The sequence below is a fragment of the Neopsephotus bourkii genome, unplaced genomic scaffold, assembly GCF_033783945.1.
Source record: "Neopsephotus bourkii isolate Nb327-2 ecotype Australia unplaced genomic scaffold, CSIRO-AGI_Nbou_v1 NB_168, whole genome shotgun sequence".
NCBI lineage: Eukaryota > Metazoa > Chordata > Aves > Psittaciformes > Psittacidae > Neopsephotus > Neopsephotus bourkii.
In genome coordinates this window covers 2,775,117-2,801,585 of record NW_026900684.1, presented here as the reverse complement: position 1 = coordinate 2,801,585, position 26,469 = coordinate 2,775,117, and the positions used below count along the sequence as shown (strand labels likewise).

General features: G+C 39.2%; 1 protein-coding gene and 1 long non-coding RNA gene across 3 annotated transcripts in view; both read right to left on the bottom strand.

Moving 5' to 3' along the window:
* The window catches only part of SLC7A2 (solute carrier family 7 member 2), a 53,322-nt gene extending 30,221 nt beyond the window's left edge, over positions 1 to 23,101 (bottom strand). Inside the window, exon 1 of one of the 2 annotated variants that reach the window (XM_061370931.1) lies at positions 22,972 to 23,101. The gene's annotated coding sequence lies outside the window, so the exon portion shown is untranslated. Of the gene's footprint in view, positions 1 to 16,043; positions 16,128 to 22,971 lie in introns of those variants that run through there. The other variant, XM_061370936.1, reaches the window with a different exon arrangement.
* Positions 1 to 26,469, bottom strand: part of LOC133221866 (uncharacterized) — a 120,322-nt gene that overhangs the window by 36,165 nt on the left and 57,688 nt on the right. The window lies entirely within an intron of this gene.

The following is a 26,469-nucleotide window of genomic DNA, read 5'->3' as shown; positions in this document are numbered from 1 at the left end:
TCCATTCTGTGTGAAAATGGAACTGTGACATGCCCAACGCCACTGGCAGACATCATTCACACCGGACAGAATCAGTGTGCTAAGTGTGCTGCTGTGATTTATTTTAGGCTTCTATATCAGAAAAATACTGAACAACATAAACAGGAATAGTTAGTTCACACAACATAAATAAGCTCTATCTGCAAGGCTTAATTCCAGAAGTGCTAAGCAGCATTCTATGTTCTGAAGTTACTAGTGTTAACACCACCCTGCATTCCTTGGGGGTACTTTCTGCACACTCTAAAATCAACCACCACCTCTTTCAAATATGAAATCTCCAAAATAAGTCATTAGAAAGTCACTATAGAAACTCTGTTACAGAGCATTACCCTTTGACATTAAATGTAGACACTTCAGCCAGGCATTCTGAATATACACTGTCCATGCGAAGATCATATAAATCCTGAGGTCTAACATTATTTATAACTGAGGCAACTAATGCCAGAGAGTTCCCTCTTCATTCTTGGCTTTAAATAGCACCATTACATTTAATGCATCAGGAACAGAGCCTGTAGAACATTCTAACCTTCAGCTGGGTAATTTTCTGAGAATGTTTTCAAGTTTCTTGGTATTTTTTAAGCAAGTCGATAAACAGCTTCACTGTGTGTAACATCTCACAGATAAAACATGATGAAGGCTTCAAAACACAACAAAACACAAGACTGACCTTTCTAGTCACACAGTAGGATCTTCATCACAGACATCCAAGTGGTCAAGCAACAGCTATGGGAAGTGACCCTATGTTAGTGCTGCAGCTTTCCAGAGAGCTTACACTTGCGTGGGCTGAAGTGCCCCACTTTGTCACATATTAAATCACTGCAAACAGCAAGGCTCTGTTCAGCATCTTCTGAAGATACATAGAAAACTTGTTGTGAAATTCCCTTAAGAAGTATTCTTTTGTACCATAAACCACAGCTATGCATGACAGTTGCATAGCCATGAAGGCTGCTGCTTCACAGATCTATACAGACCTGATCTAATGCATAAAGCTTGAAACATGGGCAGGCCCTCATGAAGAAACTAGATCTTCTCTTACTATAGATCCAGAACAGGTTTAGCAACAGCAGAAGTCATTTCAGCAGAGAATAAAAAAACCCATGTAAAATAGCACAAGCATAGATTCATAGTGATGAATGTTTTGAAAATAATAAATGATGTATAGAATAACACAAACATCCCAAACAAAGCCCAAGTTGTATGTGCGAACATGTGCATCTGTACTCCCAGCGAGATAGCATGATGGTTCTTTAATTGCAACTTTATTGTCAATATAAATTGTTTGGAGGGTATTGAAAATGCTAGCAGCTTAGCAGCTCCACAGTTTTCCATGAGGCTGTTCTGCTCATAAATATCAAAAGTCATGTGAGTATTAAATTACATTTATTGTACCTATGAAGCTACTTTGCTACTACCAAAAGACACAGAAGAACAAAACATATAAATGTTGCTTGCAGTAAAAATACTTTCAGTATTAGCTGATGCACTAGACAGATTACACACATGTGCTTTCAGAATAATTTGGATCACATAGCAACTGGAAGCCCATCACTTGCCCCATGTGAAGACCTGATGAAATCCACTTTTCCCATTTCACCCTGCTGTGGCAAGAGTGAACTTATAGCTTTTTATTCCATCTTTAGTGAACACAAAACATTTGATACCCTTCAGCCACATTCTTCCCTTGCCACATCCATTGATCCTGTATAGAATCGTAGGATCATAGGATCAACTAGGTTGGGAAAGACCTTTAAGACCATCAAGTCCAACTTTTATGCCAGGACTGCCAAGTCCACCTCTAAACCACGTCACTGAGAGCCTCATGGGTTTCTGGACACTTCCAAGGATGGTGATTTCACCACTTCCCTGGGCAGGCTGTTCCAATACCTGATTACCCTCTCTGTGAAGATATTTTTTCCAAATATCCAACCTATGAGGACAAAGGCAAGTGACTGTGAAACTTCTCCCAGTTGTTTGAAGGAAACTTCATCTGTAGCTTCATCCTGGCTGGGTGGTCTATAACAGACTCCTACCAGGATATCTGCTTGGTTGGTCTTCCCTCGATCTTCACACACAAACATTTGGCCTTCTCACTCACAACACTGAGTTCAAGGCAGTCGATGTACTCCCTGACATACAATGCAACCCCATCACCAATTTTACCTTGCCTATCCTTTCTAAAGAGCCTTCACATACATACATGAAATTAATGCCTTCACAAGAGTAAACTTCCCATTTATCTTATGTAGTAAAGGCAATCAGCCAAATGACAGTTATTGTTTCAAAAGTTCACAGGGCATATTAAAAATTAAATAACCTCTCATTAGAAAATAAAATCAAGTATAACTTCAATTAAATAGCAAAACCAACTTCTGACTGAAGTCAGGGGGTGTCACACAGATAATTATTAATTCCCTCAAACATCCTCCTTTGATACGTAGTGAACATTAGCAACACAGAACATCAACCAACCAAACTCTCATACGTTTTCTTAAACTGCATGTTCACATCTTCTTTTTTATCATCTACTTATTTTATTGAAGCAAGATGCTTCTCCCTTATGTTTTCCTAAATCAACCATTTTTTCTAAATCTGTACAAAAAAATAGCCTCGTCTCCAGCCATGCTGCAAACAAGCGTGGAAATACCAACAGTCCATACATTCCAAATAATTAGAGCAGTTACCACCAAAGAGGTATCCTTCCACATACTGTATGTGTGCATGAATGCACTCTACGGTATTTTTTTTGAGTGCTTCTCAGTACAAAGGATAGCTTATTTCTGTGTGACCGAGCCTTCACTGTTATTATGGCCATATGGAATAAAATTGTCCTCCTCCCTCAATTTCTCATGAGCTCTGGAGGCAGTGGCAGCAGCTTGAGTTCCAGCTGCCTGTCTGTGCAGAGGCAGGATCCAGCCACAAACAAATCCTTGCTTGCCCCAGGAGAAAAAGGTGACCAGGACAGAACCAAACCCAGCCCAAACCCAGAAGGAAGGTTGCTAGTCAAGATGCAATGATCTAGGGTAACCTTGTGGGAAGTTACAGCCAGGGAACACATCTCATTTTACCAGCTCTTTCAAAAGAGCTTCTGACATCTGATATCTTCTTGTTTAAGAGAGCAACTAGAATACACACGACCCTTTTGCGGTAAAATACTGAGTGGTATACAGCTGTCAAGACTACTGCACTCCTTTATTTCTGTCCCTAGAAGCCCAGCCAGCAATGCATGTGTATTTCTCATGCAGAACTCCAGTTTACAGCAGCTGAAGATGTTAAAGCAGAGCCAAACATTCCCTGTGCTCAAGCTCCCATAACTACCAGTTATTTTCTTTCCCTTTAATCTTGGCCTTTTCTTCCCCTTCCTCTCCCTCCCCTCCACATTTCATGCACGTATCAAGTTCAAATTATCATTCTTTTCTGCCTTCTGAAATTATTACATGCAAAGAACAGAGTCTCACCTTAAAATCTTTTCTGGTACCACTAGATTGGCCTAGACATTTTTTATCCAAACATCTTTCCATTTAAATATTGACCCTCATGAAAACATAGCTCTTCTAGCACTGAACTATCATGCATATCTCTCTACACAGTAAGCTTGTTTTTCGAAGTAGTGTGCAAACAGTATCACATGCCAATAGCAACTTTCAGACACATTATCTGTTAGTGCCAGAGTCCACCTTGTAACATGAAAAGTGAACTGGATGCATTGTTAGCAACATGAGACCCAGGCAAAACGTCACTGTAATTTTGCAATACGTGACTTTCCACAGGTACTGAGAGATGCCAGGGAACTCATTGTTACTGGCTGCCCTATTTAACTGCAATTGTGCTGATTTTGTGACAAATTCAGAAAATAAAAGTGGTCTGATGTGTGTTCTTCAAAAAGTAGTAAAGACTTCCCTCTGTTGCAGTAGAGGTTGAAGCAATCTCATGAGCATCTTAATAAATTTGAAAATTTGCTTGAGTAAAGTTATTTTCCTCAGTAGACTGGAATACCAAAAGCCATAACACATTATATTTAAATCATCAATTTTAAGTATTCATTTCAAAAAATAAAACTCACCTCAGAAGAAATTTTAAAGAGGTTTTCTGTTGGTCTTTGATTTTAAACATAGAACACTGAACTAGATGAATGAAAGTAGAACAATTTGTTAGGCAGAAAACTATTAAGATATGGTAACTGCTCCACAAAAATGTTCCTCAAAACATTTTAAAGTACTTCTAGCTTTGTAAGAATCCTTTGACTTGATTCAAGAAAAATCTAACAGTATTCTAACGGTCAAAAGAAAATTTAGAAATACTTTAATGATAACAGAAGGAAAATCACTGTTGTACTTCAACATTTCTCCTCTGAAGTCTAGAAATGATTCATCAAAGCACCAAATACCTCCCATTTCACAAGCTTTGTATAGCCTTCTCAAGCAAAGCATCCCGAGTTCAATGTCTGATACTGAACTACCTAAAACATTATCTATCCATATCCTGGTAAAGAGAGGGGAAGAAAAAGAGGAGAAAATGCAGCAATTACTAGTCCGTGCTTCATCCATTAATAACAACCACTTTTTTTTTTTCCCCAGGTTATTGCATCTGAGGTGATAAAAAACCTTTGAAAAAATACCCTTCTCAAATACCATCAGCCTGGTATACTTAAGATACAAATAACAAGCCCTAATTAAAGTAACAAAATATCATGGAAGTTTGGAAAACCAAGGCAGGAAGTCTGTGTCTTGACAAAATGATATGAAGGGCAAGGAGCTCCTCCTTAAGACTTTCTGGATTAAGAGTGCCTCTATACTTACAAGCAAAGTTTCAGTGGTGCACAAATTAGATACGTTTTTTGATACTACAGAAATACAGTTTTAAAAATCTATCATTGTATGCACAGCAGAATTTCTGGATAGAACAGAAAGTAAAAAAATCAACCCTGAAAATGTGCCATCTATGACCCATCTGGAATTAACTGGCATCTTCCTCTGATTTAGTCAGGGATTTCTCTAAAGGCTAACCTCTTCTCTATTTCTAAATTCTGCAGGTACAAAGCTTTAAAATAGAAGACAAAACCAATCAAACCTGATTATTTGTATAGCACAGAAGATATTTATGGAAAGCTGCCATAGAAGACTGCCTGTTGTGTACAGAAACATTAGCATTCGTTCACTCTACCTCCCAACGACAGTAGAGGATCTACTTCTTCATAGTTCTCCAGTAGTGCTAGTAGTCATCCTAATACACTCTGATTATCCAGATGACCTGGATGGTGACAGGCTACAGTCTCTTGTTGACATGATATTGAGAGAAATCTTTGCAAACCCTGACAGTAAAAGTCTGGGGAAAAAGCAGTGGTGTTCTAGCTATACAACAGAAATAGATATTTCTTCTGATATTTTCAAGGCAACTTATTCTACATGCCAGATATAGCTAAGTAATATTCTAAGCAGGAAGGATTAGGCTTCACAAGGTTACAGTTGAATGTATTTCACTTACTCTAAAAACATCCCTACAATCGTAAAGAAAAAGAAATTATTTTAATCTCCAAAACATGACAATTAATTCACTACCTTCAAAACATATCTTAAAAAGTGTTTTTCTGATGGGAATTTCCTACCATAAGCTCCAGACAACTGTGCAACTGCCAGGAATGCTTTCAAAATTATGTTTAGGGCAGGAAACAGCAAATGAACGAATCGTCCAGAGCAGAAAAATTGATTTACTTTTGAAGGACATCAGTGAGCTCAGCACTTGACTGCAACATTTCACATGGAACTGGTGATAGTTATTAAGCCAAAACATGAGAAAAGGAGAAAAATGCAGTAGAACTACTCAGCCCAGAGATCAAACAGATCAGAGACAGATATTTTGTCAGAATACGAATGCTTTCTCTTTTTTTTTAACATATAACTTTGTTCTCTGCTTTGATAGCTTCTGTGAGCGTGTGACATGAGGATTTCTGTCATGACCTCAACATAAATCACCCAAATGGGCAGAAAATGCCTCCAAGAAAGCAGAGAAATACTTTACCATTTCATAACTATCACCATAAAATACACACTAAGATCAATGATGCAATAATGCCATGACTCCTTCAAGAATTAATTTCATTCTGCTTTTCATTCTACCTGTTCCTAAAACTCTGTAATGCAGACTCTGAAAAAAAGCAAACACCTCAGAAAGGTATTTCATGTGATCAAAGTTCTGTCCTGCTAACATGTTCTCTTCAAAGAAGACACACAAGCAGACCATGAAAGTATCATTCAACTTGGGATATTGTTAAAACTATGAGTCTGGCTCTTCCTGAACTTAGCTTAATTCGATTTATTCAAACTACTTCTTTTTTGTTCCTTCCCTTTCTTCTGCAAAGGACAAAAGACCAAACAAAATAATGTTCACAGTCTTAACTGCCTGAAACTAAAGCAAAACACATTTGGAGAAGTTTGTATAAAAGAGAGGAGATGGACTGTAAGTGAATGTGAGGCGCATTCAGAGAATTTCTGTGTTCAGAGTTCATTTAATTGAGTACATAGCACATAAAAAAAGAACAAGTAACAAGCACATGCTGAATAAAAGGCTATTTGAAAAGTGCCATCAAAACCAGATGAGAAGCCATGGATATGGAAGAGTTAATTTTTGGCATTAGTATGAATTCTGAAACAGTATAAAAGATCAAAGAGAACCTACTGGCAGTTTGGAGTATGACATCTCCCCTCCCCCAGATGAGCTGAACATCTCCCTAAAAATATAACTGGGTATTACATGACTCTTACATGTCCTCATGACACCTATGCTTAATACAACTTATCAATGCTCGGAGACAGCCTGTATTATTACGCAACAGAATGCCCACTCTGCTGGGAAATATTTTTAATACTTGGATGAAATGAAAATCTTCCTTTAAAACAACAACAACAACAAAAAACAAACAACCCAAAACAACAACAAAAAAACACCCTGGCCTATAGCTGATGAGCAATTTTCCTTTCGTATCTGTCATCAGTGCTTTCTGTTATAGCTAAGAATATAATGACCTGGTGACCCCGTTTATTTGGATAAATCTTGAGGTTGATGTGGCTCAAATTCATGGAACTAATTTGTCTGGATAACAGCTTTACAAAGGTTCAGAAAAGTCTAGACATTTTCACTGTGGGAAAAAAAAAAAGAAAGATGCACAATCACATTTATATAGACTAAAAATAATACCCTGCAGTCATCCTTTCATAGCGTGAATTGTACTTCTAAAGTCAACAGCAGACAAACTGAAGCAGTTGAAAGTAGATGTGTTTGTACAACACTGGAAGGTGTCAAGGGAGACAGAAACAGCCGTTGATTCAACTGTTTTGTTATATAAATGACACAGCGAAGAAAAAAAAATATCGGTTATGTTCTGTGCTCTAAGCTCCACACAACTTAATTTTTAAGGTAAGTGAAATTCTACCTCATAATAATATGATTAAAAAGCAAAACACTTCACAACTAACTAGTTAACTATTTAATTTCCTATCCACATTGACTGCGGCTCAGGCAAAAGAGCTGTAGAATTCATGAGAAGTTTGAGCACAGTTTCTAGCAGCCTAGCACAGTTTGACTAACCACAGAAATAAGAAAAAAGGAGGCAAGAAAAGAAACAAACACTCCATTTGAGTTTTGCATCATTCTGTCACTACAGCAACAATTTTAGCTTAGAATTAGGTTTAAAAACTTAGCTCTAACGTACATTGGCCTTACTCCATCCTGGCCTGCCAAACTATGTTCCAAAACTGGTTTAACTGGAACTGTGTTCAAACACTGCTGCCAAGCTGGTTTAGTTCCAGAACAGGAGGGGAAAGAAGAGTCGGTATTTATTTCTTTAAAAAAGAAAATACTTAATTCTTTATCCTTGATCCAGAAATTCAAACAGTTATGTATAATCAAAGAGACTGAAAACCCTTCAAAATTAAGGGCTTTGTTATAAAAGCACTTGAATTTACTACAGACTGTAGCCACATGGCAAAATTATTCCCATAAATGCACTTTGAGTCCTAGTTAGTGAATAAAAAAAAAAAAAAAAAACAAAAAAACCCACCACTTTTCAGCCATGCTAAGATAAAAAATATCCCTGCAATTATTCATATTGCTGCAACACCCAGCTCAGAATCAAAGCCTGTCCGAAAGCTTAATGTAAGGAAAAAATCAACATTATGAGAAAAGTAGATGTAAAACAACAGAACGCAAGTGAAGCGCATGGGATGGTGGGCTCATCTGTCTTCTTACTGATGTGCAATTAGTTTTTCTGACTCTGTCAAAACAAGAAGCTGCAGTGTAGCTGTTGCTCCTAATACCTCAAATACGAATGGAAACAGTTTGTAAAGTTCATCTTTGAAACACAGTTTAGTTGATTCGAGCCGAAAGTTGGGATTTTTCACCTCACAATTCAAGCTTGGCTGGCTGCTTCCTGCAGAATTACTTTTTCAATGGCCAATTGTTTGCCCAAGTGGAATCCAACTGGATTCTTCCTGCCTGAATTCTTACATGCAGGTTTCTTTCTTTGGTGGCTCTTTAGGTTATGCAGATTCAGTATTTTCCATTACACAGCAACTCCTGCAAGCGCTGTCTTTATACCTCCCTCTTTTTGACAGAGTTCTATCAGCTAAAGATCCACAGTCATTCTGGTATAAGAAATTCCCTTCTTTGGGTACTAAATTACATGAAAGCACACATGCATACCCAAAACGGTCCAGTAAAAGGAGTTTTTATTAGAGTTAGACTTCACAGCGTCATACTTAGCTCAGTTTTCATAGACCGCTGCCAAGGCAGGTAGAGATAGGTAATGAAATGGTGCTAGAACCTTCCTGCTTTTTCTGACCAGACTGAATTCAACACAGAGTGAATGCATCAGTCTCAGAGCTTGGAGAACAGTGGGAAAATACCTTGAGTCACCTTTGTTATGCTTATAATGGCATTTTTGTTCAGATCAGATGCACTTTTTCAAAGCTGTTCTCTCAGCCACCCTGACCATTCACTGTGTTTTGATTTGCTCCATGAAGCAATCCTGAACCATCCTTCTGGGTGAAAGAAATTTGAATATGTGCTCCAGAGCAGTACCTAATACATTTTAACTGGTAATGGAAATTCAGGACCAGACAAAAACTAATGTGGTCCTCCCACACACCAAAACATAAGTGGTGCAGTCAAAAAATCCTCAGCACCAGAAGTTTTTCTCTACAGCTTCATTCCTGAAGAGCTAAACCAGTTGCTGAAGTAGACACTGCAACTGCATGCAGGTAACAGTGAATCCTCAATTGCAAAGGCTGCAGGCTGATCTGCCAGCCCACCTGAATGCGAAGGCTCTTACCTAAACTAAGTTCTGTGCTGCCACTGCTTCATCACCAGTTATGGCATAATTTGAACTAACAGCTCAAGCTGGCATTTCCATCTAAATTGTGTATCCTGATCTGATGCTCGCTCCCACTTTCTTCACTTGGGCCAACATGAACATTCTGTGGCTGCACAGTGAATTCAGCTAGGGAACAGAGCCACAGTAATACTCAGTTGGAACAAAGAAACAAACAATTTTGACCCAGATTAGTTTCCTGATACAATTCACTATAGAGCTGCACAAATTCTGACATTACTGCAGGGGTACCTATACAGAAAAATAAACAGCTGTAGCTAAGTGGCATTGCTTCATTTGGTGGCCATACCAGCTGCAGTATTTGTTAAATGACAGACTTAAAATATAGCTCCTTTTTGGTGCAACGATAACTCTAAGCAAGGACAAGTTTATTCTCAAGCAATGCACAGCTGGCAAGCAAGCCAAGAACTTGCAAATACCACAATAGTCAGAATGGCAACATTGAAGTCTACAATGTAACACTGCAGCAGTGTTGATGGTGGATGACTCAGAAAAGTGTGTCAAACCTGATCTCTTCACTGGCAGAAACACCTACAAAAGACAAATCCATTTTAAATAAACTTGGACAGGTCATTTGTTTCAGACCACTGGCATATGTCAGGGAACTAGAGATATTTAGAGAATACTGGTTATAAAAGCTCCTTTAAGTCTTATTCCGTTCCAAGTTCTGTGTAATGAACTGAATACTTGACACCACACCCTGCATCCTGATGTGGCATTCATTCGTGGGAGTGCCAAATGACCAACTCACTCTAAGTTACTTGATCTGAAACTCAAAAATGAGGCTTCTACGGAAATAATACAGGCACTATTAGTCCTGCTTTGATTCTAAGAAAATACTTCCCAAGTTATATTTCAGTGTGCCTTTATTTCAGTGTGAATATTCTTACTTAAATGTGAACTGTAGGAAAAAGCAGCTGAGAAAGATGAGAACAGCAACCTACAGAGGGTACATTTGTATAGGAAGGATTTATTATAGAATTATAGAATGGTTCAGGTTGGAAAGGACCTTAAGATCGTCTAGTTCCAACTCCCTTGCGATTGGCAGGGACGCTTCACACTAGACCATGTTGCTCAAGGCTCTGTCCAACCTGGCCTTGAACACTGCCAGGGATGGAGCATTCACAACTTCCTTGGGCAACCCATTCCAGTGCCTCACCACCCTTGCAGTAAAGAACTTCTTCCTTATATCCAACCTAAACTTCCCCTGTTTGAGTTTGAACCCATTACCCCTTGTCCCGTCACTACAGTCCCTGACGAAGAGTCCCTCCCCAGCATCCTTGTAAGCCCCCTTCAGATACTGGAAGGCTGCTATGAGGTCTCCACCCAGCTTCTCTTCTCCCGGATGAACAGTTTCCACAGCTGCGTTCCTAGTTTCTGGAGGAGACCGTTACGAAAGCTCATCCCCACTGTGTGCTGTGATGGTCTTAACGCACGAGCTTGGAATTCACACAGGAGGTACTCCTGAATTCTAGGGCTCATTTCCCTAAATCAGTACTAAGCAGACTTTTCCCATTTCCCTTCTGATATAGATTTCCTACTGATAAATGTCTAACGGGTTCAAAGGGCTTAGTATATGCCTTTAAGTACAAGGTATGTATCTCGGTATAGTAAACAGGCTGTGGCAGGCACCCAGGCAGTATCTTCTTCCTCCTATCCAAAAGCAAACTAGCATACTGTACAAGCCTGAAGTCACAGACAAAACAGTCACACTCTCATCCTTGTACAAAGTCTTTTGGTTGTTCTTTGGATGCTGACTTGCTTGACAATTTAAGATTCACTACAGAAACAAAAAAATACCACTCTGTATAAGCCAGGATCTTTTGTTTGTAAAGTTCTCCAACACTATGTTGCCAAATTCCTCTAGTCTGTAACACACCACAATGCTGCCATGTTACCTTAACTAGTGAGCAAGATCTGAGAAGTGGCTAAGGTTCAGACATGCTTTCTTGATACAGGTCTTCGATAATACAAACAAGGAATGAAGAGAACCTCTCTAAATGGTCAAATCAAAACCAAAAGCCAGCAAAACAAGCCCCTTTTTCAAGGGGCTTGTTTACCATCAAAGAAGATACTATGTACAGCATTTGCAACCTGTCTCCCTAGAAAGCAGATGCTCTAGCAGCTACTACAATTTTCCCTTTTGACTCGGATGATCTGTTTTCAAGGTTTTGCAATCTCCTTCAGCAAGGTGGAGAAATTCAGTGTTGGGTATCCCATATGCCCTGCTACGCATTTGCAAAGTCCTATTTTTCTGAACATAGCAGGAGTCAAAGTACAAGGAGTAAGCTTCATTGCTTAAGACTTCCAGGCTCCTTTTCAAGCACCACTTCCATCCCCAAGCTGTCTCTCCAGGGAATGTTATGAGCACCATTCACATCATTCTGTGTTTCTGATGCCTTTCTGCTATTTGCAACAGTTGCAATTAAACCAACTCACAGCTTGACTATGTTATCAGCAATGTTTGTTATCAAATCCTTAGAAACCATGTGAAAAGTGGAAATCCCACACTTTCATTATCTAAATACAAATACACTAAAATACTGGATTTCACTGCTCCCTGAAATAGATTGAAGGTACTTACCTCACTCACTATCTTCTAAAGAAGTAATTTGTACCAGTCACCATGCAATAGTTTGGACAAATATGCCATAATACAGCATGTTTTCATAAACAGGCATAAGAAAATAGTTTTGAAGGACTCAGCTTATAACATGCTACTAATAAGTGGAAATGAGACTTGAAAGCAGGGGGGAGAGAGGGAGCAACAAGGATGTTTTGCAACTTTGGTAATTTCACTGGTTCCTATGGGAATATTCCCTATTTACAATGCCAAACAGAGATCAGAATCAGGCCAAATATGCAGTAATGGAACTACAATTATAGTAAAGATGTAACAGATGCAAAGTAGGAACTATCCAAAATCCCTCATAAAAAAGGTTTCACACACAAGGTGTTTACCGGGAAAATCTAAAACACCAACGGCAAGAAAATGCACTTGGTAAATGTCATCTTCTTGATTAAAGGGTTATTACTTTCTTTAGCTCCTGTTCAAAGGGATGAAACTGTGGAACTGAACTCTACAGGAGTTCTTATGTTGACGAAAAGTATGATTCTAAATTCCCAAACTTACTTTAAAAGTTCGAATGATGACCAAAGTTTCGCAACTAGTGCTTTCTCCAGTAAAAAAAAAACAAAAGCAAAAACAAACAAAAACCACAGCACAACAGATGATGGTGTAAAAGGAAGCAAAGACAAAGATCAGAGATGATAAGAGAAATTAAGTATCTCAAGGAAAAAAAAAAGAAATAGTTTCCTAATCCAGTTCACTGTAGGGTACCACAAAGAGCTGTGCAAGCACAGAAGGACCATTACTGAAGCAGAAAGAAGACATAACACTGGCCTGGAGCATCACACAGAAGCTGCTTATGCTGACACAGCTTCAGTCCAAAATGCGTAAGATATACCTATGAGCTCATCCAGGCTGGGAATGCTACTTATTTCACAGAACACAGTGGATACATTTTACTTAGTTATGAGATAGTGTAAACATTCACTTTATAGAATTAGAAAGCAGACTTTATTGTGTGCAGATAAAAATGCAACATCAACAGTATTTTACTGCAAATTCTGCTCTTTTTGTATTTGGTTCATTGAACTAAGTGCAACCCATCTGTTACTACACAGGACAGACAAACAGAGAAAAAAAAAACACAAACCTCTTATTTAATACATATCCAAAATTATTTGCTTAGATGACTAATGAAGTGGCGTGTATAGGCAATCAAAACCATAGAAGGCTTTACTGAGTACTGCAAAATTGCAGGACAATTAGGAATACAAAATGAGGTTATTAAGTCTGATGTTGAAACTCATTGCCTCAGAATAAGGCACATGCATGTAGTAAATTAAAATGGTCTAATAAAATATTTCTCAGAGTTGGACATTGCATGGCAGACTGCAAACAATTCTGGACTGGATACCCAAAAGCAGTGTCCCACTAAGGAATAAATGTTGAAACAATTACAGCAGATTTTCTTCATTTAGGAAAAGTATGTCACAGGGCTGATTTTCCCCTCTCAGTTTCTTTACTCTTTACTATGCAAAAATGAGACAGTGAATACCTTGCTGCTGTAAGACAGTCATTCAACCAGAACGCCTCATAGCAAAGAGTAACTGGCTACCACATGGTTATTTTTCAATATCAGGCTATACTACCATGGTGAAAAGTACATTTTCGCGGGACAAATGAGATTTTTATCACAAATGAGATTTTTATCACAAATGATATGTGAACATCAAATTTTATTATTTTTTTTAAACTCCTGGAAACTTGCAATTATTTTAAAAATCTGAACAAGCCTCAGCAGCAGTTTGTTGACGCAATTCCCAAGAAAAGATTACACAATTTCAGAGGTTGGACATTCAGAAGAGAGCAGGGAAAACTAAGCAGAGGTAGAGTAATTAATGAAAATCAAGACTTACAGGAAAGTCATGTATGAAAATCATATTGTAATTGGTACAGCTACAATAAATCTAAGCTCTAAAATCCAAATGTATGATTTTGGAGAGGATGAGTGTGTTTGGGGATGGCAGTGAAAGATCACACATTAGTCTTCATGATGAACTTGGCCTAAAGCATCCATGAACTCAGGCTCTGATGTGACTGACATGCACTTCAGCAAAATAAAATAATTGTTATTATTGTTGTTGCTAAACCAGCAAGCAATAGCCAAACCTTAAACTGTATTGGTTTTAATAAAAAAAAAGAATACATATATACATACCCATATATACATACATACTTGAGTATACATATATACACATACACACTCAAGTGTACATATATATATATACACACACTTCAGAAAGAAGCAGAGAAAACATTAATTGTGAAGTGACAACACTTTCTGTATGGGAAAATGTATTTAGGAACAACTCATTCCTGCAGAAGTATGTATTTAAGTAATTCTGGTGTCCCTTGTGGGATTGTTCTAACCTATTTATTTTATTGTCAAGGAAATTTCTGCTAGCAAGTCAGCAAGAATAAAACCAAAGACCACCAAAGTACGTTCTTCTTCCTAATGTTCTGAGAATCTGTAAACAAGTCAGCACTGAATGTTTTACTTACATTGCATGTTTAGTTTTCATGCAAGCCAGAAAACAATGCACACCTGATGTGGTTCATAACCCGAGCTCTGTAAAGCACAAGAACTGATGAAAGATGTGACTGAAAATCTGAAACTTCCAGGTTACCTGATTTTATCACATGCCTTAAACAAACCTGTTCAAACTCTCAGGAACAACCACCATGTGAATCACCATTGCTTCCCTATGCGGCAATCTCATCTTCTGCCACCTGCTACAGAAAATAAACTACCTCAGAGAACCTTGTAATACTCTTTTTTGGTCACATAAATGACATGTTTGCCACTGTTCAGCCTCTGTATGCCCCAAAAGTTCTTCCATACACAAAAATCTCTCTCAAGTTTTCATTAATCTTGTGCTGCACCAACCATGTATTTCCCTGAGCAGAAAAAAAGAGAGCTTGGCAATATGGGGTGCTCCGCATATCATCTCAACTAAATACCATTAATTGCTTAAATTCCACTTACCTGTTTAGACCTCAAGAAGAGTTCAAGTAGATGTCCCAGATCTGGTTTTAGGCACTTCAATACTGAAATGCAACAAGGATGTAGACTTTACTTTCTTTCAAGTATTTGGATCTTTCATATAAAGGGACAAATAACAAGAATCCATTTGGCTTGGGACAAGGCGAAAGAAAAATACAAATACTAAGAGAAGGCAGTTATGGATCTTAATAGGAATACTTCAGCTCAGTAAGTCTATTTGCAACCATGATTTTAGCTCCAGTATGGTTGGGGTATGGGACTGTAGGCATCATTTGTTTACGACAGCACAACTCTCTACAGACCACCAAGTTATTTCACACAAACTCATGTAAACATGAAGTACTAATCTCTACTACACTGAAAAAATAAGTATGGAAATGGAAAACACAGCACTGTGAGAATTCAACAAACAGCAACTCACCTTTGAGGCTCAGGGGTCAGAAGTACTTTATGAAGTTGAAAAGATTTTAATCTTTATTCATAGTAATAGGATTCATAGAATTCATCTAATAGTATTCACAGTAACAGTATTCACAGCATTTGTAGTAATTCATAGTATTCATGTGGGCCAATTCAGAATGGGGTACAATCAAAATAACAGAAACAATGATATATTTAAAGGGATGGCAAGGCCAAGTACATTGGTCACCTCGAAAGAGTGAAAATCGCAAAGCAGGCTTACTGGATACAGTACTGCAGTCTCCGCATAGAAGGTATTTTAAAAAGTACCAATTTCAACTTCTCTGGACTTCTCCATCTGAAAGTGGATATTACAATGGCAAAGTTTATAGTATTTCTAACCAAGCACTGTGTACTTATTGGTAATTCATATAACTGAATTTTACATTGAATCTTTTTGATGATCTAGTTCCAGGTAACTACATTTTTTCTCTTATTAGCTTTTCAGCATAGAAATTTACCTAGCGTATATTCATGTCTTCTTGAAAAATATTTGTTTTTCAAAACAAATCCATACATGTAAGAGGTACCTTCTACAGAGATGCCTGAAGGAATCCTCCAGCTCAGCACTTCCCTTTTCACACAAAAGGAGACCTCGTTACACTTGCAGAACAGCCCTCCTTGAGTCTATGCAAAGGAAGAGGGTGGACACAGCTTCAAAGCAGTACATAGATATGATGCATCCAGATTTTCTAAAAACATATTGCTGAGGAACAACAACAACAGAACAAATTACCATGTACCTATTGCATGTAACAATTTTTGCTAGCCTACAATTCCCACACAACAAACTTGGTGTTTCATGATACATATTTCTGCAGTACTATCCTTAAAAGTTTTCCCTTTCTTCAGATCCTTACAGCAGAACAATTCTGCAACTGACTGCAGTCAAATACTTACTGTTAGCTTTAAACCTTAAACCAAGTTAGACTGCCATTACAAGGATCAAAAATACTGCCTACTCATCTAAACTACTGCTTCAAAAAAAACCACACTGCAGCACTATATCTTTGAAAAGAGTCACACATCCATGCTAATTCTATATATCCACAAGTTTTTTTCATCTAATTCACAGTGCCAAAAGTATTTCATGGCAAGTCACATCCCATTGTTTTGTCTCAACTGCATGATAGTCCAAAAACCTTAAAGGGCAGAATAAAATCCATATTCCATCAAATCACTCAAACAGTGAATTCAGAGGAACTAATTTAAGCCCTCATGGGAGTAATCAGATATCTTCATAATATCCAAATGTTACATTTTCCTTAACTAATATGGTGATGTTTCTCAATCTAAGGAAACTGAAAAGAGGACAATAAATAATCCCTTCCAAATTCCATTTCAACTATTATTTATTCCACAACCACAATAGACATGGTACTGCACAAACAAAATAAAATAAACACACTCTTTTTCCCATCTTGTCAAAGAGCTGCAATCAAACTCCAGACAAAGAACTAACTAACCTCAGATGAAATGGGCATGGACGAGAGATTAGCTACATGAATTCACACAGCTATAGAACAGGTTATCCACATTGTTCACTGTTTTCATAGTAAAGAAAATGAAGATTAGATTCCATCAATCCAACTCCCTTCCCACAGAGTCACATAAAGAAGAATGTTCTTTAAAGCAAGAACAAATTTATCCCACACATTTCTCAAAACAAACAAAAAACCAAAAAACAACCCCACTTTATTTTGGAATCAAAAAGCAGGTGAAGTTGTATACTAAATAGAGAACACTGTAGTAAAGTCTGGCAAAATCACTTGGTACAGTTTGTCTTTTTCTTAAGTCCAATCTCAAATGATTCCTAGTTAAGTTTCCTGCAGAAGATGAAAATGTGCTTATTTGGATTTTGTCATTTGACACTTTTCTACGCTTTTCATCTTCCTACAGCAGATAAACTCACCAAAATTCCATTAACCAGTAAAGTTGGATGAATCTCATAAAGTACCATTTTTTCCTGGTAGTACTGACACAGTTTTCAAAAATTAGGGAATTCAGTGAGAACAGCCATGCAAGACTTCTAAAAACCTTGTGTTACCACCACAAAAAGGCAAAACAGCCCTGTCATTCGTTATACACGGGACTACAGTCATCCTATGGCCTAATTTCTTGCATAAACTAGTTTTAGATAATGTCATGCTGTTCCTAAAAGCCATAACCTAAACTAGGATAGCCAGCTGTTATCAGAGCTGTGGTGTCCTTCCCATTGCTATTCCATACCATTCAAAAGCTCACTGCTGTCTGGGCTACATTCTGAGAAGCCAGATCCGCCTTGGGGCTTCTATTAACATTACAGTATGTAAATGGAGGTATAGAATCATTTAGGCTGGAAAAGACCTTTACAATCATCAAATCCAACTGTAAATCTTGAAAAAAGACTTTTACAGTTGCCACCAACTGTAAACCTAATACTGCCAGGTCTACCACTAAATCGTATCCCTAAATGTCATCTTGGGTGTGCTTCAAATAAAGAACCAAATAGTCTCAAAAAAAAACCTGTATGTATTAGAATTTTTTTAGTAAAAACCTACATTTTAACCAAAGAGTATACTTGAGTTGCCTCTGTTTAAGTTTAATGCTTAGCTCTTCATAACAGCGGGGTGGGGGGGTGGCGGGAGGTACATATATACACAGCAATCACACAGACATGGGAGTCTATGCAGTCTAGGACAGAATCTTCATTGCCACAGTAAAGAAAGCACAGCTATGTCAACTGCATGTGTGTGCTATTCCAGTAGCACCTCTCCCGTAGTTACACTCAATAAACAGAAACAGACCCAGCACCAGCCATTAAACTAGACTGTCATAACCTGCCCACCCTCATTTCTACAGGGGTTCATGGTCAAGTGAGACTGATATAACTAAAGGATATCCATGTACAACATTACTATACATCACATCTTCACATTAAGTATTCTACAAAAATCATCTCACAAGCAGAATGCTTTATTCAAGGTAATGGGGCATTTCTTCTCCAGCTGTGTAGAAGAAGATGTCTCGAGCTAACTGCTCATTCTATGGTCGAGCATTTGTAATGTGTTTTCCTGTCAGTATCCTACATACATACATTCAGAAATCTCTCATTCCACACATACGCAATCCTACACAGGAACTCATGAAGACAATGACAACATTCAGTGTCTTTCTAAATGATCTTCCCTTTGAAGTACAATCCACTCATATAAACTGCACTTTTGAGATCAGGCATTGTAATACTGTGGATCTTGGATGACTATCAGCAGTGACTAAACTTAGGAATCCCAGAAGCCACTTTTACTAGTAACCTTTATAACTCTCGCTGGAGTTGTAGTGGCAGATCACTTATACAAATGCTTTTCCCAGCAGAAAGACGGGCACGTTTGTCATTTTCTAAAAGCTCAACTCTTTGCTTCCAACAGCTGTCACTTTACTTTGCAATACTAAAATGTTATGCTACTAAACCAGTGGAATAAGGATGATTTTTTACCAAGGCTGGATGATGCACAGGAAGTTGAAGAACTGACAAGTCTAAGGATCAGAATTATATTGTGATACTGAGAGATCAAAGGCCATGTGATAGACAGCAAAGGTGTCATGAAAGTGAAAGCTTTCAGATACATGAAAGCTTTCGGACACAGAAACATAACTCTATGAATTTTTACATACTTTTGACTCATTTCAGCAGCATATAAAATATTTTTTAATATCTTAGTATGTAAAAAGCTACTGTGAATATATGAAGTTCTGCTTTAAAGTCACAAATATACATACAGATAGCATTGCAAACAGTTTCCTGCATCTTTGGCTATACAGCATTAATAGATCACTAACTGCCTGGGAGGTACCTGAGTGAAAAAAAATAAAAAGAAATGGCAGAAAATTGCTCATTCTAGTATCAAAAATGAACAATAAGTCAAAAACAGAACTTTGTAGACAGCCTACAATGCATGCTATATTTTACATTAATGCCCTACCTAATATTGCCTATGTAAAAGAAAAATTCCCTAATGGGTTCTACCCTGTAGTATTTCATCCTATGAGCTGGGGAGAATTCAGGTTAAAAACAGTACAGCAGGCAAACCAGGAAAGCATGCCATGTTTTGTTGCAGGGGTTTTTTTGTCTCATATGATACCTGTATCATGAAGGACAGATGGCAAAAAACCTACAGGACCAAGACAGATGAAGATGATCTGAGCCCAGAGAGCCCAGAAAACTTTATGATCTCATAACCTCTATGACAAGTTAGGGAATGAGATTCAGCTTAAACATTTTTGATCATTTCACTTTCATTTGCCTCTATCCTGAACACAGAGTCATCTGCAAAATAAACAAAAAACTGCCATACACAAAAGGAGAAACCTTTCAATACATGCCATTTTGCAATGAACATGTCACAACTTTTCTCAGTCACTCTGTAGCATGTGGAAGCTGAAAGGTAAAAGCAATGAGCATTTTCAAGCAAGCTAAAGACCTTATTAACTTAAGTGGATGTGTGCCTTTTTTACACAGGTGTAGAGTTCATCTCTATCCCATTTCTGGTTCCTACACTTGTAAAATTAAGTTTCACATCTTTTCACTTAAGATATATGTGTCTTTGCAGTTATGCCCACCTAGAGAAATTCTGTTGGATCCTTATATTCAACATACTTACCCAGAAGTTCTGTCTGGTTTTACTCACTGTAACAGCCATCTGCAACCACTGATTTACAAATAGAATCATAGAATCACTGAACAGTTAGAATTGGAAAAGACCTTAAGATCATGTAGTTCCAGCCCCTCTGACATGGGCAGGGACACCTCACACTAAACCACATCACCCAAGGCTCTGTCCAGCCTGGCCTTGAACACTGCCAGGGATGGAGCATTCACAACCTCTCTGGGCAACCCATTCCAGTGCCTTGCCACCCTTACAGTAAAGAACTTCTTCCTTATATCCAATCTAAACTTCTCCTGTTTAAGTTTTAACCCATTACCCCTTGTCCTATCACTATAGTCCCTAATGAAGAGTCCCTCCCCAGCATCCCTATAGGCCCCCTTCAGATACTGGAAGGCTGCTATGAGGTCTCCACGCAGCCTTCTCTTCTCCAGGCTGAACAGCCCCAACTTTCTCAGACTGTCTTCATATGGGAGGTACTCCAGTCCCCTGATCATCTTCATGGCCTCCTCTGGACTTGTTCCAACAGTTCCATGTCCTTTTTACGTTGAGGACACCAGAACTGCACACAGTACTCCAGGTGAGGTCTCACGACAGCAGAGTACAGCCTCCTTCAAAGCACTTGCCAAACACTTCAAAACAAGTTGCCAAAACACTTATAAGTGAAAAAGTTCTTAAAAAGTTTTAAATTATTATTCTTTTTTTATGTTACCTTTTTGTACTCACTGCCACTTACTATGCCAATATATTCATATAGAAAAAAAAAAGCAACATAAAAGCAGCTAATAAATGGCATCAGTAGCATAATACATTGACTGAAAATCCATTGTCAGCCTTAAAGTACCTTTTTAACTAGAACCTTAAGCTTAAAAAAAAGTTAGAATTATATATAGACAGGTTGAAAACATGTTAAATACATTTATTTATTAAGAAATCTGAAACTGACTTTGAATTAATCCACAAATGTGTGCAAAGCTAGAAGAAACTACATATTCATTCATCTTATCAGGTACATTGTTTATTGACGTCAAGAACCTTGGTGAGACCATTTAGCATGCTCACACTAACCAACAAACTGAGATTTGAAATCAAAACTTCATTGCATTAAAACTTTATAAAGTGCCAACCTTCATCCAAGTCTGAAGAATCCAAAATTGTATTTTAGTAACATGACTTGGAGATTACTCCATTCATGGATAATCTTCATTGTAACATATGGCAAAAGACTAAAAAATTTGTGTCATTCACACAGAAAGTCACTGCACCTTTCAAAAGATACCAGTACAGCTACTTATGTTTCTGAGGGCTTATTTTATTCCTGTTCCAATTTGTCTCAGAGCCCAGTGGGGCTTAGGAAAATTGTGTGGACAGAGGCAATGTCAAATAGAATCAACTGCAGCAGTGGACAAGTGCTTAGAGGAGCAGGGCAAGGCATCATGTCTTTTTCTGTCTGACTATATAGGACATTATAGATGTAAATGAAACAAATTTAGTTTTTGTATAGGCCTTATGCCCATTTTTACTGTCAATCTTAGTGTTTTAATGCCATTAGGTAACACAAACCAGAACTCAAAACGTTTTCCACACTGTGTAATCCAAATTCTAATCCAATATCCACTGTGCACTGAATCTGCACAGTGTCGACAAACTTTTCATAGAATTTGTTCTGTCTTTCTAGCATAAATAAACTACCATCAGCTTGTTCCAATATATACAAGTTCCATATGACCCCTTGTTTCACATTCCCCAGCTCTGAAACATCTGAATGCCTCTCAATGTATTTGTTTTGGTTTTAATTAGGAAGAACACAAAGAAAAATGTGTTTGAAAGCTTTTAAAATAAATACACATTAGGTATTAATATACTTGAAGCAGAGGGTAGGCTTGAGGAAGCCCCTTTCAAAGCTCCGGCCAAACTTGAGGAAACTTCTATTCCTTGCAGAAGTTAGTTACTTTTGCTGGAATGAAGTGTTAAGCACCAGGATAACAACCAGAGAACCAAGTGGTGAGATACCCACACTACCCCAAAACTAATTTAGTTCAGCTGAATTAATGGAGTTCATCCAGAAGCAAAACTTGCAACAGTTCCACAACACTCATCATCCAAATGGTATCATAAATTTCAAGTGATAACCAAAATTTTAAAAGGAAAAAATGTGTTCTGCTGCTTCAGACAGGTTAAATTTCAAACATTATTTTATTGGATTAGCTTTCTCCAGCTGCCAGTAGCACTATACATGGGATGACATATACCTCAAGCACATTTCTATATTTAAACATGCGAAGCTGGCAGAAAGTTACGTTTTCTAAACTGCGATTGTTCAGCTTTGGACTGAGTAAAATCCTGCAGGGGTAGCACCTGCAGGTAAAGGCAGTGCTTGAGAGAGTTTGCAGGAAACCCAGGGAGGGCGGCTTCACCTACCCACCCCTCCAAATAGCCGCAGATGCTACCCCAGGACTAGCGGACAAGTCCCTCTCGCAGCCTTCAGGGACGCCTGGCACCCACTGTGCCGCTGCCCGGGGGCGCCAGAGCCCCCCACACCCTCCCCGGTGGCACAGAGCGCTGGTGGGAACGGCGACCAGAGTCGACAGGGAACTGCCAGTGCCCTTTCCCCCACGGCATGCTAAAAGGCCTCCTCCCTCCCCACCTGGCACTAAGATTAGCTCCGCGGAGCCCCCCTCGGAGAAGGGAGGGGCAGAGCCCCTCCAGCCGCACACAGGGAGCCAAGCGAGAGGCACCCGCAGCGGCGCTTCCTCCAGCCCCTCAGCCCACCCGTTCCCAAGGAAAGGAAAGGCGGGAGAAGGGCACCACTTACGAGAACGGCTCCCGGCGGCGGCTCGGGCTGTGCTGAGGTGCGGAGCCAGTGGCGGAAACCGGCGCTCTCCTCCCCTCAGAAAGCCCCCATGCCCGGCCGTCCTACACGTGCGGAGCCGGCAAATCCCGCCCGCAGCCCTTCCCTTCCCGCCCTCCCGTCCCCTCCCCTCAGGAGCCAGGCCACCCCCTCAGCTGGGCGGCACTGCGGTGCGGCGAGGAGATCAGCGCCTTTTCCCCGAATGGCTGCGCCGCGTTTCCCGCTATGTCTCTCGGGGAGCGGAGGCTGACGCGCGGCTGGGCCTCTGCCCGCTTCAGAGTGTCTGCACTTCCTAACGGCCGAGGGGCAGCCGTTACCGTCCCCCAACGGCTGTCTCCCAGTTCACGTTACCAACAGCCACCGGGGTTTTCTAACCTCAGAAACAAATTTCCACACGGGTTTAAACGGGTGAGCACCTGGGTGGGTGTCGCCCTGACACCATGTCAGAAGGCAGGAGGAATAGCTGCTCAGAGTCGGTCGCCCTTTCCCGCTTGCTGGATGTATTTTCCAGGACAGCTTTCAGGAGCATGTGGTGGGGTGGTGCATCATGCGCTGCACCGTGTGGGATTCTGGGGCGAAGCGCCTAGAAGTGGTGGGAATGACGGGGAAAGAGTTATAGTGGCTGTCACCTGGCATACTGATATTGCTTCGGGAGTTTTGGGATACATCATAGGCAAAATATTGCTGAGAGCAGCAAAGTGCCACAGGACGGCATACAGCACCAGCCTGTATGGTGCTTCTTTTCCTTTGGTGTTGTCCATCAGCTTAATAAACTGCCTCTTCCCACAAGCCTTGCCATAGTTGTTTGAGATGTCTGGGACTCGGCAGCTCTCTGTCCGCAGGTCGGAGAGGTTTTGTGCCTCACTCGCCTTCAGCCTAAATAATTCAAATCATTCCCCTGGGCCAGATATCTTTAAAAAAACCTAATTTTAAGACTAAGAATAGTCTTAGGCTAATAATAGCCAACACTAAGAATAAGTAACATTAAGAATAGCTGGAATAAATCTTACAATCATCATCTTTTTATAGATATTCTATTTACATAAGTCCTCAACACTGTAATCCTAACAGTTGTTGGGAATACCTTTTAAAAATCTGACTGTGGATCTGCTCATCTCTTTTCTGTGATATTCTGTCACTGTATATGGTGTGTATGTGCACATGTACATGCATATGTACATTATATATACATATACATACATGCATGTATCCCTAACTGTAGGCTTTGAGAAAACAGAGGTTGTTTCATGAACATCAGAACTAAAGATGCAGCTGACTTCTGAAAAAAAAGTGTTTGCTGTCTTTGAGTTTTTATGTGACATCTTTAAACTGTTTACAACTGTTTTTTCATCATGATAACCAAACCTCGTGCTGTCAGTGGATCACATATAACAAAGGTTTCACTGCTGGGGTAAACTCTTCTGTAAATTTCTTGGATCTAAGTGTCATTTGCTCTTCTGGAAAGGAGTTGTCTGCCTTAAATATAGTTCTTTCCACAACAAATAACAATATTTCTGTCAGTTAAAAAAAATAATAGTGTAGGTTCCAGTTATTCCACCAAAGGACTTTTCTTTTGCAAAGTTTCATTCTGAAGCCACTGTGTATAAGCGCATGTCAACACTGTCTGTAAAGTCAGAAATTAAATATTTACATCCAGTATTAATGGGGGTTTGAAAATGCTGCTACCTTAACAAGAGGAATGGCCAGATATTATCTCAGGTCTAATTATACTGTGTTGCTCTGTTAACGTGAGATGTCTTTCCCTGCTATGGTGGCTTTGAAATGCTGACAGACCCATAGCTGCTTTTGTAAAAAGCAGCAGAGTGTCACAAAGCCTAGCGACATTGTTTCTGGGAGGTCTGGTAGTCCTGCCCAGTCACAGCTTTCCTTCTGCCCAAAGTCCTTTCCCACTGACTGTGCAGCCAAGGCAAGTGTCTGCTTTGGAATAGTTCCTGTCCTGGGGGTTCAAACTCATCAGCTGTCAATTTATCATTAGCCACTTGTAAATGCATCAATTCTGATTCAAATGTTTAGTGAGTACTAATGTATCACGTAATTAGAGCAAATAGCAGCTATTCTTGTCTGCTGGTTTTGCAGCCTCACAGGGAATGCAGCCTCACAGGTCCTGCCCAGTCACAGCTTTCCTTCTGCCCAAAGTCCTTTCCCACTGACTGTGCAGCCAAGGCAAGTGTCTGCTTTGGAATAGTTCCTGTCCTGGGGGTTCAAACTCATCAGCTGTCAATTTATCATTAGCCACTTGTAAATGCATCAATTCTGATTCAAATGTTTAGTGAGTACTAATGTATCACGTAATTAGAGCAAATAGCAGCTATTCTTGTCTGCTGGTTTTGCAGCCTCACAGGGAATGCATGTATCCTACAGTCAGATGTGAAACTGCAGCTCACAAACATACTCACAGTCCTGCTTTAAGCCAGCTAGATCAGAAACAGAGTCATGGAGTTCCATGCTGACAACAAACACACCCAAGAATATTTTATTGGTAAATACCAAAGGTTCCTGGGCATGTTTGGGATCAGTAGTCAGCTCCATATCTCCATAACTACAAGCAAACAGACAAGAATTAGTCCAGGTGAATGAAACCTCTGCCACCATCACTACGCTGTTAGATACTGGCATATGCAAAAACTCAAAAGTACCTTTCTTGTCCTTGTTGAGACTAGAGCTTCCTTCAAAAGCAGATCATAGTCCAGCTTTAACCTGGCTAGGTTTTGCCTTTCTCCTTCTGCAGGGAAACTCTTACAGAACTGCAAATCTGAAAGAAACCAAGCATCTGTAACTGATTCAGCTCTCATACTGTGAGTCTCTTACTTCAAACCAGCCAAACAACTGGCAATCAGCAAGTTATTTGTTCTTGCTCTTGCCATGTGTGCAGGACAACAGTTTTAATTAAATATTCTAACCTGTGTCAGTACATCATATGTGCAATGAATAAAATCTTATGAATAATACTGGGTGGTACTTTTAGAGTAGCTGGATTTGGAAATATGAAGCTGTACTAAGTCCTCTATGTGATTATACCGCATTACATGTCAGAAATCAGTGCTAAAATAAAGTACCACAGAATAAATTAGTCTCACCAAATCTGTGATACAAAGATAGTTTTGTGAAATTTCCAGTTACCTTGCTTATTATTGCTGCACTCTATGTGCTGTTACTGCACAAATACCAAATGACCATTTTTACCCCATTCTTTAGCTGATGATAGCAATAAGATTTTTATCACATGTACAAAACTAAGATAAAAATGGTGGCTTATCCTGTTTCTTTTCTCCTACTCTTCAATCTTCTACTTGAATGATATGATAGGGGGTGTAAGACTGGGTTCTCATTCTGTAAATTATAGTCTTTCCCCCTGTTAACATATTCCTTTCACCTTTCTGGTTTTCACTACATTATTTTTTTAGTTGTTTCTGTTCTGAGTATTGATTGTCCTTTGGTATG